General features: G+C 42.6%; 1 pseudogene across 1 annotated transcript; it reads left to right on the forward strand.

The window, feature by feature from the left end:
• The first annotated feature begins 1,021 nt into the window (after nt 1-1,021).
• On the forward strand, nt 1,022-2,356 carry LOC309803259 (ADP-ribosylation factor-like protein 6-interacting protein 1; annotated as a pseudogene). The gene has a single exon. The product of its transcript is annotated as an ADP-ribosylation factor-like protein 6-interacting protein 1 (transcript).
• The last annotated feature ends 15,642 nt before the right edge of the window (nt 2,357-17,998 follow it).

Consider the following 17,998-nt stretch of genomic DNA (forward strand, 5'->3'; position numbering starts at 1 on the left):
CAGCACGTGTACCAAATCAGCCGAAGGTGCGGGAGGCAAAGGGAGCTGGAGAGCTTCTGATAAAGATTTATTTGTTGATAAACTAAAGAAAACAAAGACTCACAGTAAGAAGTCTCTCTTCGTTTTCCACTGGATTTTTTTTCCATGTGACTCTTGGAACCAAAGCCTCGATCTTATGATCATGAGAGGAGCCAGTTGAGATGCAGGCAGACAGCATCTGTGTGAAGCTTGTCCAATCTGAATTTCTTTTACGTGAGAATAAATGTTATTATTTAAGTCATTTTCAATTGCTTTTTCCTGTTACTTGTAACAGATGTAACACATTACTTCGATCATGGAGGTAAATCCCAGAAGAAACCATTTACAGGAGTGAAAATGGGAGCCTTGATGGAACAAGACCAGGGGTAATGAGATGTGGTACAGAGTACATTGGTTTTTATTCTATGCCTTATGCTATTTCACATCATCAAGAAGATGTATGTACTTGGACAAAAAATTGAATTAGAAAAGGGACAGTTTGACATCTCATGTCCATCTCCACATTGTGCTTTTCTCGATTTACTCTGATCTATAGAACAAAAAGAAATGGCAGCTAAATGCAACAGTTCATCCTTGCTCTTATTTCAGGCGATCATCAATTCCAGCTGCCCGCTGAGGAGCTTCCTAAGTGAATTCCATTCTCATCTCCCTTGATCTACTATCTGTCACCAAAATAATCACTCCTCAGGGCAAATATGATCACACCCCTCTTCTGCTTAAAATCCTTAATCGAGGGACTTCCCTGGTGGACCAGTGGGTAAGACTCTGCGCTCCCAATGCAGGTGGCGGGGGTTCGATCCCTGGTCAGGGAACTAGATCCCGCATGCATGCCACAACTAAGAGTCTGCATGCCACAATTAAGGGCCCGCATGCCACAACTAAGAAGTCCACATGCCACAACTAAGACCTGGTGCAGCCTCAATAAATAAATAAAACAAATAATAAATAAATATTTTTAAAAATCCTGCTCTCGCTAGGGTTGTCGTGAGTGGCTCTGAGGAAGGCCAGTTTCGGGGGTGTCTTGCGCTCTCTGAGGGGGCACCTCGGGAACCATGGCGGAAAGAGATAATCGCAGCACCAACCTGCCGGCCGCGGGGACTGCAAGTCTGGAAGAACAGCTGCAAGGATGGGGAGAAGTGATGCTGATGGCAGATAAAGTCCTCAGATGGGAAAGAGTCTGGTTTCCACCTGCCATAAAGGGTGTGGTTTCTTTGGAGTTTCTGATTATCTACTATCTAGATCCATCCGTTCTGTCAGGTGTTTCCTGTTTTGTTATGTTTCTGTGCTTGGCTGACTACCTTGTTCCCATTCTAGCGCCTAGAATTTTTGGCTCCAATAAATAGACCGCTGAGCCACAGCAGAGATTCCATGAAATTTGCAGCAGTCTAGTAAAAACAGCACAGAGCTGTGGGCTGGTGGAAACGCCTCTTTACGCTAAAGGAAGAAAAGCCTAAAATGTACCTCATGACCATGATCATTTCTCTTGCTGTGGTTGCTTGGGTGGGACAGCAAGTCCACAACCTCCTTCTCACCCACCTGATAGTGACTTTCTTACTCTTGCTTCCTGGACTAAACCAACATGGAATCATTTCGAAGTACATTGGAACGGCCAAAAGAGAGATAAACAAGCTTCTCAAACAAAAAGAAAAGAAAAATGAACAATGCACCTGCTTTATTCAGTGTGATTAACGGCATATACGTTGTCCTTGGGGACAGTGTCTGTTATGCTGTCTGGATACTAAAACGTTACAGTGGTAGCTCTTTGCTGTCCCTCATTCTGCGTTTAGTTAGTAAAAATTCTGACTTGCCGAGTAAGGCTTTATGTCCAGCGTCTTCATGGGTGTGTTCTCATCAGCTGGCCTTATACGGACAACTCATACATCATTACCACCTGCCTTGGTTTTTCTCACCCAGGGTTCATTGAACTCTTATTTTTAAAATAATATAGTAGTGAACTTCATCCTTTAGTACAGTTAACAGTGGCTTGGGATAACTGTTCAAGTTGATCTTTGCTTTAGCTGGATACAAGATAGTGGTCTGTGACTACAGGAAGCTGGTTCTACTGTCTGCTTCCACAGTCTGCTTAAACAACTGTCTGGCTTCATGAATATACAAACCAAGTTTACCACTTCTGATGAAGAGACCAATTAAGATTCATTCCTCATTCTCTCTTGATACCGGGGGAGAAGAATCCTCGTGGAATAAAATGAAACTAATTCCATGGCCTAGTATGTGTTGGCTTCTCCCTTGTGCAGAATTTAGCAATTTGTTGGAAACACTGATCTTTCCTCCCAAATGGGGAATCTGACAGGCTTAGAACTCTTGTTCCCTTGCACTTAAACTTGAACTTAGTACATCCTTAAAGGCTTTTTAGTAGCAGGCTTACACAAGATGGTATTTAAGATTTTTAGCATACTTTTCATTTCAGATTTTCAGCTAACGGAAACTAAAGTACATAATAAGTTAAGAGTCCTGTCTATGGCCTTCACTCCAAGACCAGCCAATAAAGAACAAAACTCATCCTGTGTGTAGTAAGATTCATTTCAGTAGAAAATCCTACTAGTTTTTCAAGACCAGAATAAGCCTTTAAAGGTAAGCCTCAAGATTCTCATTTTATGGTAACACTGGCTGCTTTTTTTTTTTTTTTTTTTTTTTTGCTGTATGCGGGCCTCTCACTGCTGCGGCCTCTCCCGTTGCGGAGTACAGGCTCCAGACGCGCAGGCTCAGTAGCCATGGCTCACGGGCCCAGCTGCTCCGCGGCATGTGGGATCTTCCCGGACCGGGGCACGAACCCGTGTCCCCTGCATCGGCAGGCGGACTCTCAACCACTGCGCCACCAGGGAAGCCCCACTGGCTGCTTTTTGTCCCCATAGATGGAGTGGTTGAAATCTGTAAGAATGAACCTCTGAGGGCTGGAAATGTGACCTATTTGGGAACAATTCTTAAACTGATTAACTAGCTGTAATATAGTTTTGTGAATTTATTGCACGGATGCTGTAAAATCTGGGCCTTGTGGTGTATTTGTCCCTAAATAAGTGCTGTTTTCTCCCCTTCAATATTGCTGTAAACAGTGGCACCCATGTAGCATATGTTCGACTTTTATTTTTTAATGTTTCGTATACAAACTACCATAATTTACACGTGTTCCCTCATTGTAAATAAGCTTGTCTTCCTATCTGGATTTTTGTGTGTATGTGTGCTCTACCAATTAACTACTTTTGCAGTTTTAATCCTGCATTATTTCTTCTACTTTGTTTTGTGTAAAGGGGAAAAATAAAAAAGCTGGAATCCCCCCAACCACCACCACCCCCAAATCCTTAATCAGGATAACCAGCAAGGACTTACTGTATAGCACAGGGAGCTCTGCTCAATGTCATGTGGCAGCCTGGATGGGAGGGGAGTCTGGGGGAGAACGCATACATGTATGTGTATGGCTGAGTCACTTTGCTGTGCACCTGAAACTATCACAACATTGTTAAACAGCTATACTCCACTCCAATATAAAATTAAAAATTACAAAAAATCCTTAATTGGACTCAATTGTCTCTACCAGATGAAGTCCAAATTCTATAATATGGCATCCAAGACTCTTCATGATTTGGCCCCTAACGCTCTCATGTACATATTCCAGCTATTCTGAAAATTTTACTTTTCTTCCGACACGCCATGTTCTCTCAGACTTCCATTCCTTTGCATGCACGGGTTCTTTGGTCTGGAAGGTCCTTCCCAGCTAATTCTTTCTACAGCTACCTCTTCTGTGAAGATTTCTTACCACTACCCTCCCCCGCAGTCCTTCTGCAATCTTTTCTTCCCAGTGTGTCATGAATACCTATAGCCTCCATCAGCACAAGTTAGATTACAGATCAAAAGTCACTTACTGGGAAGTCTGAAATCCAGAAAAATCTATGAAAATGAAAATACTTTTTGGTAACTCACTGCATGGCAAAAACTGAACTATTTGTATTTATAACCTCAATTGATTCTGCTTTGTGTGGATATTCACTGATTTTGTTGCAGAAATATTAATGAGTTTCATTAGAGTGAAGCCTCAGGCCCTACTGGTGTTCTTATGTAACATGTAGCATATGCACCTGAGGCCCATTGCAAAACTGGCTACTGCAACATTTCTCGTCCCACAAGTTCTAGAACTTTCACTGCTCATCAAGAGGTGAGGTCTATTTTCTCTCTCCTTGAAAATGAGAGTAATATTCATATGGACTTGATGAGTAAAAGCAGTGAATGACACCCACTGACTTCCAAGGCAAAGTCATGAGAGATGATATGCCTTCTGCCCATTCTCTCTCTCAGAATTCTTCCCTTGGAAGCCAGCCACCATATCGTGAGGAAGCCCAGCCACATGGTAAGACCACTTGTGGGTGTTCTTGCCCACAGCCCCAGCTAAGGTCTCAACCACCAGCCAGCATCAACTGCCAGATATGTGAGTGAGTGATGCCTTCAGATGTTGCCTGCCCTTGGCATTCAGGTGCCCCAACTGTTGGCCGAATGGAACAAAGACAAGGTGGTGCCACCACGCCCTGCACAAAATGCAGATATATGAGAAAAATAAACATTTTTGTTGCTTTAGGGCACTACGTTTTGGGGTAATTGTTCCGCAGCCGTAGTAACTGGAATCCCATCTTTGCAAAAATGTGAAATATTCTTAATTCCAAAACCCATCAAAGGTTTCATATATGTATACTATAATTGTGCAATTATATATCAATTTTCCAATGTAATTAGAAGTTTCTAAGAACAAGAACTAATTCTTTTTTATCTTAGTATTCTCAAAACCAATGTCTAAGATTGGGTAGGTCCACGAGGCATGTTTATTGAACGAATTTTGAATGAATGGGTCAATAAACAAATGAATAAACACAGTTCCAAACAAACGGTTATTTTAAAATAGTTTTGTGGGGGACTATACTTTCATTTAACTCAATCCATTGCTCAAAAATAATTTAGAATGACTTATTTTTATAATTATTTTCAGTTGAGGAGCTATACAAAAAGTGTCATTAATGTTGTTACTTTGTTTTTATCCAAAAGTGTTACCTGTCATGATTACATACTTTACCCATCACAGTATGTTCCAAATTGTCTTTGGCTGTTTCCAAAAGTCAAATGCATCTTTAAGGATGAAGATTTTCCATTACTGAGAACAATCAAAATAATTTGACGTAAACTCTGAAGGTAATTCCAAAACAGAGATCCCAGTGTTTTTGAACAAGGCAATGTTCAAATGCAATGCAATGCAATGATGCATAAATGCAAAGATTTCAACATCCATGTCGACAACTTCGGGGAAAAAATTCCATTAATTTGGAGTGTAAGTTCTACTTTGCATGACAAAAAATATGTTTATCTCATGGTCACACATCATGTCACACATATATTTATCTATATGAGGGGAAAGGGAGGAAAGGAGGTAAAGAGGAAATCCACAGTGTCATGAAGACATGAAAAGATGATGTCAATTTATTTTTTAATGTTCCTGTTGAGAATAACTGTTTTAGTGCTCCCAGGGAACCTTATAAAGATGGAATAAACGAGGCACAAATTTTACAGTTTTGCTGCCCAACATTTGTTTGATCAGAATTCGGTGGATGCTTACTGCCCTGCTTTTCCCCCTCTTCACTTTGTATGAATAGCATAAGCTAGGTTGTATGTAGGTGTACCCGAGGATAATTCACATCCCAAGGAAACATCACTGTGACAGCAAAAGGTCATTAGATAAATATAAATATTAACCACAGTGTCTCAGAAAATGCCAAAAGGGGGACAGATCTTACCAACCCCAGCAAAACTTCTTGAAAATCTTTCTTTCTCCTCTCTGAAATCTTCACAGAAACAGTGCCTCCAGACTCCCTTCTTTCTCTACATTTCCCCTCCAAACTCCCCTCTCCCCCTCTGTCTCATATCCCCCCTTCCACACACACATACCGCCTTCTTCCTTTTCTGCCTTACCGCTCTCATCTTCTGAGCCTGTTCCTTTCTCCTTTTGTCACTTTCTGAGAGCCATGGAACTGTCCTCAGCTGCATTTAATTCCCTCCCTCTCCCATTAACCCGGTGCAGGGCAACCTGGGACCAGAGACACAGTGCCAGTGAAGACAGGATTCTCCTTGCCAAGGTGAGAAGCAGGAGAGGCTGTGAATCCTCAAGTATTTTTTTCTCTTGTCATACCAACAACTTACAGGCAGAATTACGTTTCACTACACAGCATGATGGGCAACCTTAACCAGATATACTGTTAGGACATCATCAGGTACAACATGGCCTGGCTATAGCGCCCAGGTGAACAATTCAGGGAACATACTCACTGATAAATATTGCTGCAGCCCTGCTGGAAGCTGATTAAATTGGTATTGATTTCAATGGCTGGGTAAAGCAGTCCTACGAGGAGGTTTCTCACCTCTGGGGCTACCTCATTCCTGAAGGCCTCTTTCTTTTCCGGATACCTGAGCACCACTTTTCTAGGCCTAAGGTGGCGTTTAAAGTGCCAGGAAGTGCCAAGAACCCTCCTACATCCCCATCCCCTCCCCTTCTCTCTGGCCTCTGAACCCTGGGTGAAGTGCTGGAGCTTGAAGGGTAGGGAAGCTGCCGGAACAGAAATTCCTGTTAATGACAGGGTTGCCAGATAAAATATAGGCCACCCAGTAAAATTTGAATTTCACGTAAAGAATGAATGATTTTAAAAATAAACTATAAGTATATCCCGTCAATATTGGGGACATACTAAGAAATTATTCATTCTTTATGTGAAATTCAAATTTAACTGGGTGCTTCTGTTTGTTTGCTGCTACCTAGATCTGGTAACCCTAATTTATGATAATCAACCAAGAGTGAAAACCTTAGGATAAAAGTGGGAATTCCTAGGTATATACTGCCTCCTGAGTTGCCCACATGAAAATATACCTGAAACATCAAAATATCAAAAAAGCAGTCTCTGAAAACGTCACGATCAGACAGAGGGAGTCTGCAGCATTAAGATGCTTACGTAGCTGGAAATGTTTTACTGGTGTCCTACAGACAGAGACCAAGTCAGCTTGTCCTTAGAATATATGGTGTGGTAGCCACATGAAAATGTACTTGTCAGCAAGCACAGATGAGCTCAAAGTCTCTTCTCAGTTCCAGGAAAGGGAGCTGGGAATTACAAAGCAAAGAGCTTATAGGAATGTTTAAGAATCGGAAGGAACTCTACATTGCCAAACTGACAGATGATGCAGATCAAAGATACTACAATGAAATATAACTATACTGACCTGGAAAACTTAAAGAGGGGTGAGGGTAGTCATCAGCCAAAGTGTTCAAAAAACCCATGATTTTTTTTTCCTTGAAAAACACTAATACAATTGAGTAGAAAAGGGAAAATCTGGAGTGATAAATACAGGCTAATCCGGCTAATTCGCACTTTCTTATCTTCAATCCTGATCATTCTCATAAAAGAAGAAAAAAAAAGACATTTCACCCTAATTCTTCAGAAAAGGAAACTATTGCAGTCTCACTTCATAGGGCTAAATCATTATTTTAGAAGCACATATGGAATATATTTTTACATCGTTATACACTATTTCAGTTAAATTAGTAAAAATTATTAGAATTGTATAGGTGTATCTATACAGATTATTGATTACTAATAATCAAATTAGGGCTTCCCTCGTGGCGCAGCGGTTGAGAGTCTGCCTGCCGATGCAGGGGACACGGGTTCGTGCCCCGGTCCGGGAGGATCCCACATGCCGCGGAGCGGCTGGGCCCGTGAGCCATGGCCGCTGAGCCTGCGCGTCCGGAGCCTGTGCTCCGCAACGGGAGAGGCCCCAACAGTAAGAGGCCCGTGTCCCGCAAAAAAAAAAAAAAAAAAAAAGTTTTAACTACAAAGGATTTCACAAATGAGCCCGTTTGGTCCCCCAGCAAGGATGGAACAGAGCCCGTACAAGTTTAAGGGCAGCAGTAGCTATGGAAAGTAATGAGTGCGAAGCAGCTTCCTGCACGCACAACTATCCCCTGTTGCCTGAAGAGGATGGGGGCTCCCAGGTGAGTTTGAGTCAATGATGATTCAGCCCGAGCAAAAGCAGAGCTTCCCTGAGAACAGATCAGGGAAATAGGAAGAGGCTTCAGAGTGAAGGCACAGGCAGTAACAGATGACAGTGCTGTTTATGTCTCCTCCGAAGAAGTCCAAAAACGACTTCGCACGTTCAGCGCTCCGTTTGAAAGGATGCTATTCTGCTGAAATACGACTTCAGAGTCATGATGGTTAATTTTATGTGTCAACTTGACTAGGCCATCGGGTCCCCAGATTGAACGTTATTTCTGGGTATATCTGTGGGAGTGTTTCTGGATGAGATTAGCAGTTGAATCAGTGGACTCAGTAAAGTAGATCCCCCTCCCCAATGTGGGTGGGCATCATCCAATCCATTAAGGGCTTCAATAGAACCTTGAATAGAAAAAGGCAGAGGAAGGAGAAATTTGCCCCTTTTGCTTCCTGCCTGCCTGCTTGAGACGGGACACTGACCTTCTCCTGACCTTGGACTGGGATTTGCACCATCAGTTCCTTTGGCTCTCAGGCCCTCAGACTCAGACTGGAATTACACCACCAATTTTCCTGGGTCTCCAGCTTGCAGATGCATTTCATGGGACTTCTCAGCCTTCGTAATCACACGTGCCAATTCCTCACATAAATCTCTTTATCTGTATGTCTACTGTTAACCTAAAACAATAAAGCAGCCAATTATTTTACCAGGAAAATGGGTTTATACTGGAGCAGCAAAGAATTGCCACTCAGGGTACACAACTATGGCGAACCACCTGCAAGTCTGGTAAAACAAAGGAGAGGAAACTTTTTATAGAGGAGAAGGGAGAGTTGGGCGGGGCTATTACAAGCTAAGAGTCCATTGGAGGAAACTGGGAGTTGGAAGTATAGTGGCTTTTCATTGGCTGAGTTGTAACAGTCTCTGATTGGCTGAGCTGTTGCCAGACAGAAAATTTTTCTTCCTCCTACTGGCCGTATTAAAGTAGTGTCACTTCGTGCTGGAGATACAAAGTAGGTCTCTGACTATTGGCATCTATATTGACCTCAAGCGGTATGTGTGTGATCACTGTTCTGCTTCCCAACTCCATTTCAGTGAAGTTCCCTTCATCAATTTTCACAGTATGTGTATGTATTCTATATGCATATGTATATCTGTATCTATATATCTATAGCTCTTCTATTGGTTCTGTTTCTCTGGAGAAGCCTAAAACAAGTCCATTAAGCATCACAGAGGGAAATGAACCCATACTCGCCAATCTGGAGGCCTCCTCCGGCACTTCCTCTCTCCCCACCCCCAATCACTCACCACCTGAATTCCATTTCCTATGTTTCATTCAGCGTTTTAGAAGTGACGGCCCTGTAAAAACAGCAGCTCTTTCTCATTTTAGCAGCTCACCAAACTGTAAACTCACAGAAGGCAGGAGAAGTCTCTCAGATCTGTATTTCCTAGGGGCCTAAAACCTAGAAGCAAGTGCTTTGCGCATAGATAGGGGTTTCAGTGAATTAATGAGTGTAATCTCCAAATTGCTAACATTTACGAACAGTAATTAGCATTGTATTATTAATCTCCAAAATCAAACAAGACTGAATCACAGAGACCATTCTGCCTTCACAGTTCTCACCCAGACTCCTTCAGAAAAAGACCAAAGCACTCTGCCAGGGGAGTGGAGAACAGACTGCAGACTCCGGAGGTATGGCTGTGGCTTTACCAAACTTTGACCAGCATTAAATTAGCCAACCGAAAATAAATGAAAGTCCTGTCAGCACGTTACATATATTGGGGAAAAGAACATAAGAAATCGTATTAACAGAATACGCCTCTCTTTCTATAGAATTTGTTCATTTGATCTTTATCCCAAACCTTCTTTGACATGATTAACTAAAGACTGAAAACTGAAGATGTGAAACACACAAAAGCTCATTAGATTACATAGCCCACGTTATTGGGTCCCATATACAATTAGGTGTTCTTTATAGAAATATTTTCTAGAACTTTGTCTAATCCATTTCTAGTAGACTTGCTCTAAATGTTTCAAAGTCTTCTTCTGAAGAACTTATTCCAGTTAGGCACATCTTTGATACCTGACAGTTATTCTGAGATTTCTATTTCAATTTGTCTCGTTTCAATTTTGCCCCGTTACTCCCACTTAGACCCTTTCCCCGTCACCATATTGTAGATAGTTTTCATATTCCCTTTTAGGCATAACTTAACCATGCTTCACACATTAACTTGAGTAGACAGTATATGGTATAAATTACAGAGAACAGCGATGTGTGAAGACATTCTGTGAATAAATTAAAGCATTAATTTCAGACATATCAAACTAACACTTTTCAAATTTGTGGTTCCTATAATTTTCAGACCTGTTTCTGAGGTCTTTGGAATGGGGGAATTGAATGGAAAATTAGTCTAAATCTACTTTTATTTCATAGGATGGAGACCGGCCATTCCCATGAATATTTAAAAGAGGAAGAATTAGCTATTGCCCATCAGGAGAGGACTTTACGGCCCTCTGAGTATTTGTGCAACTTGGTACAATGAGTCTGAGTTGACTGAAGAAGCGAACATGTTTATAATATGAAGGGAAGATTTAAAAATGAGAACCTAACTCAAATTTAACCGAAATCTCTAGGTGGAAATGAAAATATTCTCAGCACAGGCTCTCCTGGGATCCTGGGGTTTCTGGTTTCCACAACTGATACAGAATCACAGGATATACATGGAACTGGCACCAAAACACACACACACACACTTTTTAGGTAGTGAGACTTGAGAAAGAGGATCAAGTTCATTCTTGTTCCCAGTTTTATTACTCTTCATAGTATTTATCACTTATGCCATATGTTTTATTGCCTCTCTCCCCCAGCTCCACCTAGAATTTAAGCTCCATGAGGACACAAATTTTGTTTTCTTTTGTCTTGTTCACTTCTGTGTCCCTGGGGCCCAGACACTGCCTGACACATAGTAGAAGTTAATAAATATTGGTTGAACAAACTCATTTATTTGGCACTGATTTCTCTAGTTAAGGAATCAAATAGAAAGATACAATGCGTACTTCTCTGCTAAAAAGAGCTAACCCCCCTCCCCCGCAAACCAATATAGAATGGGAAAAAGTTCTTTAATTTCCTAAAGGTAGGCTTTGAGATAGTATTAGTCCTCAAAATATAACTGGGAAGCATCTAACATCTGACCATCTAATTAAGGTCCTAAAGATGACGCTCATGAAGGCAGAGGCAGTGTCCCATTTTTCTCTTGATATCAGCTCATGACATGGGCCTGGGATGAGGTAACAAATAAGAGCCAGTTGGAACAGCTGACCTACACTGTGTTAGCCCCCTATCTGAGTGCTTACACGCTTTTTTTTCTGGCGGCACTGGGTCTTAGTTGCGGCATGCAGGATCTTCACTGTGGCATGCGGGATTTTCTTAGTTGCGGCATGTGGATTCTTAGTTGCAGCATGTGGACTCTTAGTTGCGGCATGCATGCGGGATCTAGTTCCCCGACCAGGGATCAAACCCAGGCCCCCTGCTTTGGGAGCACAGAGTCTTACCCACTGGACCACTAGGGAAGTCCCCGTGAGCACTTACATGCTTTAATTCATTTACTTTTTACAATAATTCTGTGGGGGGGGTATAGTTCTTACCCCAGTTTCCAGTTCTTACCATAAGGCATTCTAAGAGGATTAGTATCAATAAGTAATTGCCAGTTATCGATGTATTGTCTCTCAGCTCCAAACCCACCCTTCTGTGAGCGGGAGGCTGGCGGAAGGTGAGGCTGTCAACAGAGGGCGCCAGAGAGACACTGCAAGGCCACAGCCACAGGAAGACCCTCCGTGGCAGGTATTCAGGTGGGAGCCCGGTGGCTAGCTTGGAGGAGTCCAGCTGCACTTCGGGCCACAGTGTCCTCACTGGGAGCTGTTTCTGCAGACCAGCTCTGGTCCCACCTTCGGGAACGCCTCTCCCCACTAGCAGGCTACATGTTCACGAGGTAGCCACAGCTTCTCGAAAGGCGAGTGACTCCCAGCCTTGGGGTTGGGGGTGGGTTAGGGGGATGGAGGTGGGAGTGGGCCCCTCCCTTCATCCTAAGTCCCTTTATTGTCCCCTCTCCTTCAGCCAAGAGGCAATGGCTGCAACCTCTGTACCCCTTGGATGCTTTTTACCCCGTTTAGAAGCTAAGCTCCTTCTACTGGTTAGGAGTACTTCACATTAAATTGTCCCGATATAGTGCTGGGAGGATGCTGTATTATATTACACCCCGAACTGGCCAAGATGGTGCCACTAGGAAGCAATCAAGCTGGACTTCAAAGCCAGGAGGTCTGATACCAGAGGACACACTCCAAACTTCAATGCTATGTTGGCTCAAACGTTTGGGAGAAAATCCAGGTTAGCTTCCCCTATGGCCTGGGCACCACTAATACCACAGGAAGAATTTGCTTACCTAGGAATTTCATTCAATGGCAAAGATGAGGATTGTGATACAGAAGTAAGGTACTCAATTGCACCTCCTCAAGTATGGCACCGACTAAAACCATGACCATAGATTTTAACATTTCAAATCACTTTCACATGCAGGATTTTACCCAAATGACTTTGTAGAGGGAATAAGCCAGTGTTATTATTCCTGTAGATATAGAAACTGAGGCCTGGAGACATTAAAAATGTACATGGGTAGTTGTACTAAGGTCTCCCAACTCCCAGCTAGAACTTTGTCTATAATACCACCATCTTGTCTTGAAGTGTAGTTGCTCTGGAGTCAATCTGACAAGGAGACCAAAAAGACCCACGTCCTAATTCTTGGAGCCTGTGCGTATGACCTTATATGGAAAAAGGGTCTTTGCAGATGTGGTTAAGTTGAGGATCCTGAGGCACAGAGATTATCCTGGAGAATCAGGGCGGCTCTAAATGCCATCATAAGAGTCCTTATAAGAGACAGGCAGAGGGCTTCCCTGGTGGCACAGTGGCTGGGAATCCGCCTGCCAATGCAGGGGACATGGGTTCGAGCCCTGGTCCGGGAAGATCCCACATGCCGTGGAACAACTAAGCCCGTGTGCCACGGCTACTGAGCCTGCGCTCTAGAGCCCGTGAGCCACAACTACTGAGCCCGCGTACTGCAACTACTGAAGCCCACATGCCTAGAACCCGTGCTCTGCAACAAGAGAAGCCACTGCAATGAGAAGCCCATGCACCACGATGAAGAGTAGCCCCCCGATCGCCACAACTAGAGAAAGCCCACGTGCAGCAACGAAGACCCAACACAGCCAAAAATAAAATAATAAATAAATTTTTTTAAAAAAAGAGAGAGACAGGCAGAGTGGGACTTTACACACACAGAGAAGGTGTCATGAAGACAGAGGCAGCGACTGCAGGGATGCGGCCACAAGTGAAGGAATGCCTGCAGCCTCCAGAAGCTAGGGAGACAAGGCCCAGAAAGAGGCCAAGAAAAGTTCCCCTCCAGAGCCTCCGGAGGGAGCACAGCCCTGCTGCTACCTGAATTTCGGCCCAGTGGGATGGATTTCTGACTTCTGGCCCCCAGAACTGTGAGAGAACAAATTACCACAATTGTAAGCCACCAAGTTTGTGGTAATGTGTTACAGCAGCCTCAGGAAACTAATATATTGACAAATTCAAGTTTAAAAGAAAAGCATGCATACAGAAAATAATTTCTTTTTGTTTTTGTTTTTTTTTGGCCGTGCCACGCAGCTTGCAGGATCTTAGTTCCCCAACCTGGGATCGAACCCCCACCCTCAGCAGTGAAAGTACGGAGTCCTTACCACTGGACCACCGGGGAATTCCCTAGAAAATAATTTCTTTATGTGATATAAAAAGATCTATATGGTTGATCCTTGAGCAACACTGATTTTAACAGGACGGCTCCACTTATACTGTACTTGGATTTTTTCCAGTAGTAAGTGTTACAGTACTGCATGACCCGCAGTTGGTTAAATCCTCGGTTGCAGAACCTCAGATGTAGAGGAACCACAGATAAGGAGGAACTGCATATACAGAAAGCGGACTATAAGTTACATTCAGATTTCTGACTGTGCCGAGAGTCAGTGCCCCTAACCCCTGAGTTGTTCAAGGGTCAACTGTAAACCCACTTTCATTAAATTCAGAATGTTAAGAACATTCAGAATGAAAATACAAGCTACAGATTAGAAGACATTTGTAATATAAATATTCTACAAAGGATTTACATCCAGAATATAGAAAGCACTCCTTCAAATTAATGAAAAAGACCAACAACTCAAAAAGTTTTAAACGGCCAAAAGTCTTGAACAGGCCCATCACAGAAGAGGATGTCCAAATGACCGACAAGCACATGAAAATGTGCTTAATGTCACTGCAAGTTAAAATCCCAATGAGAGGGCTTCCCTGGTGGTGCAGTGGTTGAGAATCCGCCTGCCGATGTGGGGACGCGGGTTCGTACCCCGGTCCGGGAAGATCCCACATGCCGCGGAGCGGCTGGGCCTGTGAGCTGTGGCCGATGAGCCTGCGCATCCAGAGCCTGTGCTCCGCAACCGGAGAGGCCACAACAGTGAGAGGCCCGCGTACCACACACACACACAAAAATCCCAATGAGACAATGGTATACCACTACACCCTGATAACACCAAGTGTTGGTGAAGATAAGGGACAGCTAGCACTCTTATACACTGCTGGGAGAGTGCAAATTGGTACAACTACTTAGGAAAACTATTTTATAGTACCTACTAAAGCCAAACATATACATACATATATATATATACACTAAAATTCAGAAATTCCACTCATGAACATATACACAAGATAACATGTGCTTATGTCCACCAAAAGACACAAACTGAAATGTATAAGAATATCCATCAAGAGTAGAATGGATAACAGTTTGCGATATGTTTATATAATGAACTAATATAGAGCAAAGAAAAAGAATGAACTCCTACTGTACCCAACAACAGAAGTGAACCTCGCAGACCTAATGTTGAACAAAAGAAGCCTGACACAAAATGGTACACACTGTACGATGCCATTTTTATGAAGTTCAAGAACACGTGAAACCAAGCTATAGTGGTAGAGGTTAGACTTGCGGCGTCCTTGTAAGGGTTATCTGCTGGGAGGGGAGCAGCTCCCACAGGGGAGCTGACTGGTGTGCTGGAAGTGTTCTAGATCTTAACCTGGAGGGAGGGCGGTCATACGGATGTAGACGGAAGCAAAAGAAATTGATTGAGATGTACACTTAAGAGGCATGTTCTTTACTGTATATAAGTTAGATCTTAATAAAAAAAGAACATTAAATCTTTATCTTAAAGAAATGGCAGAAAGGTAGTAAGGTTAACGTATCATATTTAAGAGTCAGGAAACCGGTATGGCATTTGGGTTTCACTAAAAAATGGTCTTATGAAAACTGATTTTCCTCATTTGCAAAATTGGAATATTAATATCTACCAACCTCCTATAGCAATTAAGAGCATTAGATAATGTGTAAGTATTCTTGAGTTCCTATAAGAGAAGCCTCACATAAATATAAGGCAACATTTTGGGTGACACATTCCAAGATCTCATTTTCACTTAAGTAATCTCTTACAGATACTACCTCCTGTCTTTTAAGTTACAGTCGCTAAACCCATAAAGTAAATGAAAGTGGAAACTTGAGTTATGCCAGCAACAAATTGATAAACTGAGGCTCCAGGAGGGCCACCTCTTATTCTCTCTATGACCCTTCTGAAGGGCGATCATCATAAAATGAAAAGTTAATACTTATTAAATCTTCCTGAAGGATTCAGAATCTACTGACAGGATTTTCAATTCCAGAGACTCCAATCAAAGATTTATAAACAGCCTCAAGCCCTAATGCCATCCTGCTTATCTGCTTCTTTTTGAGGGTTAAACAATAACCAGGTGTAGTCATATCTATGTACACAGCATGGTTGAAATCATATAATTCCTCTAAATCTGAGCCGCCTAATGTGGTAGCACTGGCCGTATGTAGCTATTAAATACTTGAATTTGGCTAATCTGAATTGGTCTGTCCTCTAAGTGTAAAATACACACCATTTTCAAGACAGTGTACACAGAAAAAGAATGTAAACTATCTCATTGATATTTTTATATTGATTACATGTCAAAATGATAGTATGTCTAATATATTGGGTTAAATAAGATATATTATTCAAATAAATTTAACCTGTTTAGTTTTACTTTTTAAAAATGTGGCTACTACAAAACTTTAAATTCCATTTATGGCTTGCATTATACTGCTATCGGACAGCAGGGCTGTAAATGAAGATGGAGATCTTCATAATGCTATTCCTCTCAGGACAGAGTTTTCAGAAATGGAATTTTAAAAATTAGGGTTAAGATTGCTTAAATGTTCTCTGGCCAAATTACCTGTCTCATGTCAGAGATTAAAACCTACATTTAATCTTTATAATCAACTGAGTTTTAGAATGGTCATATGATAAGATATTTGGCCTACCTGAAGTCATGGAATATTTGACCAGTTTTCCCTGAGCTTTAATAATATGTAAACCTGGGCTTCCCTGGTGGCGCAGTGGTTGAGAATCTGCCTGCTAATGCAGGGGACACGGGTTCGAGCCCTGGTCTGGGGGGATCCCACATGCCATGGAGCAACTAGGCCCGTGAGCCACGGCTACTGAGCCTGCGCGTCTGGAGCCTGTGCTCTGCAACAAGAGAGGCCGCCATGGTGAGAGGCCCGTGTGCCGTGATGAAGAGTGGCCCCCGCTTGCCACAACTGGAGAAAGCCCTCGCACAGAAACGAAGACACAACACAGCAAAAATAAATAAATTAATTAATAATAAAAAAAAAAATTAAAAAAAAATAATATGTAAACCCGCGGTCCTAAAACCTTTGGGGAAACTTGAACTATTGAAACAGAGATGTCACCTTAGTACATCTCCTACAGGACTATCCAGAGCACCCCAACACAAAAAGTATATTCAATTAACCAAAAACAATACTGCTACAAATTGAACCGTGTCCCCTGTCCCCGAACTCTTATGTTGAAGCCCTAGCCCCCAAATGTGATGGTATTGAGAGGTGGGGCCTTTGGGAGGTAATTAGATTTAGATGAGGTCATGAGGGTGGGGCACCGATGATGGGATTAATGTTCTTATAAGGAAAGGAAGAGATGAGAGCTGTCTTTCTCTCCACCGTGTGAGGTCACTGCAAGAAGGCGGCCATCTCCATGCCAGGAAGAGAGCCCTCACTAGGAACTGACTCTGCCAGAACCTTGATCTGGGACTTCTAGTCTTCAGAACTATGAGAAAGTAAATTTCAATTTTTGAAACCACCCCATCTATTGTATTTTGTTATGGCAGCCCAAGCAGCTATTACCTACCACTTGAAGAAATCTCTTTCTAGTTAAACGTCATAATTAACCTCTATTTAATGCTAATTATGAATATATACCTTTTTGTTATATAAAGGCATGGTGGAGGGGCTTCCCTGGTGGTGCAGTGGTTGGGAGTCCGCTTGCCGATGCAGGGGACGCGGGTTCATGCCCCGGTCCGGGAGGATCCCACATGCCGCGGAGCGGCTGGGCCCGTGAGCCATGGCTGCTGAGCCTGCGTGTCTGGAGCCTGTGCTCCGCAGCGGGAGAGGCCACAGCAGTGAGACGCCCGCGTACCACAAAAAAAAAAAAAAAAAAGGCATGGTGGAGAATAAACAAGTATTTGTTGATTTTCTCAGTGTTAATAGGACAGGCCTGACCTATGGCCTCTGGAGACCAACTCGCTCACAGGACATTTTTTTTGAGCCAGGAAAAAAGGTCAAGGAGAATGATCATTATTTTAAAACATTATCACAATGAAACATTTTTTCTTAACTGTATCAAAATTATTTTCTTAAGCAAATGGAATTCATATTCCCACTTGAACTGAAAATGCTAAGTTGGTAATATCCCCCTAGGGATGTGCTTCCTGGTATGTCACCTTCA

Source organism: Mesoplodon mirus, assembly GCF_964341445.2.
Source record: "Mesoplodon mirus genome assembly, chromosome: 4".
Lineage (NCBI taxonomy): Eukaryota > Metazoa > Chordata > Mammalia > Artiodactyla > Ziphiidae > Mesoplodon > Mesoplodon mirus.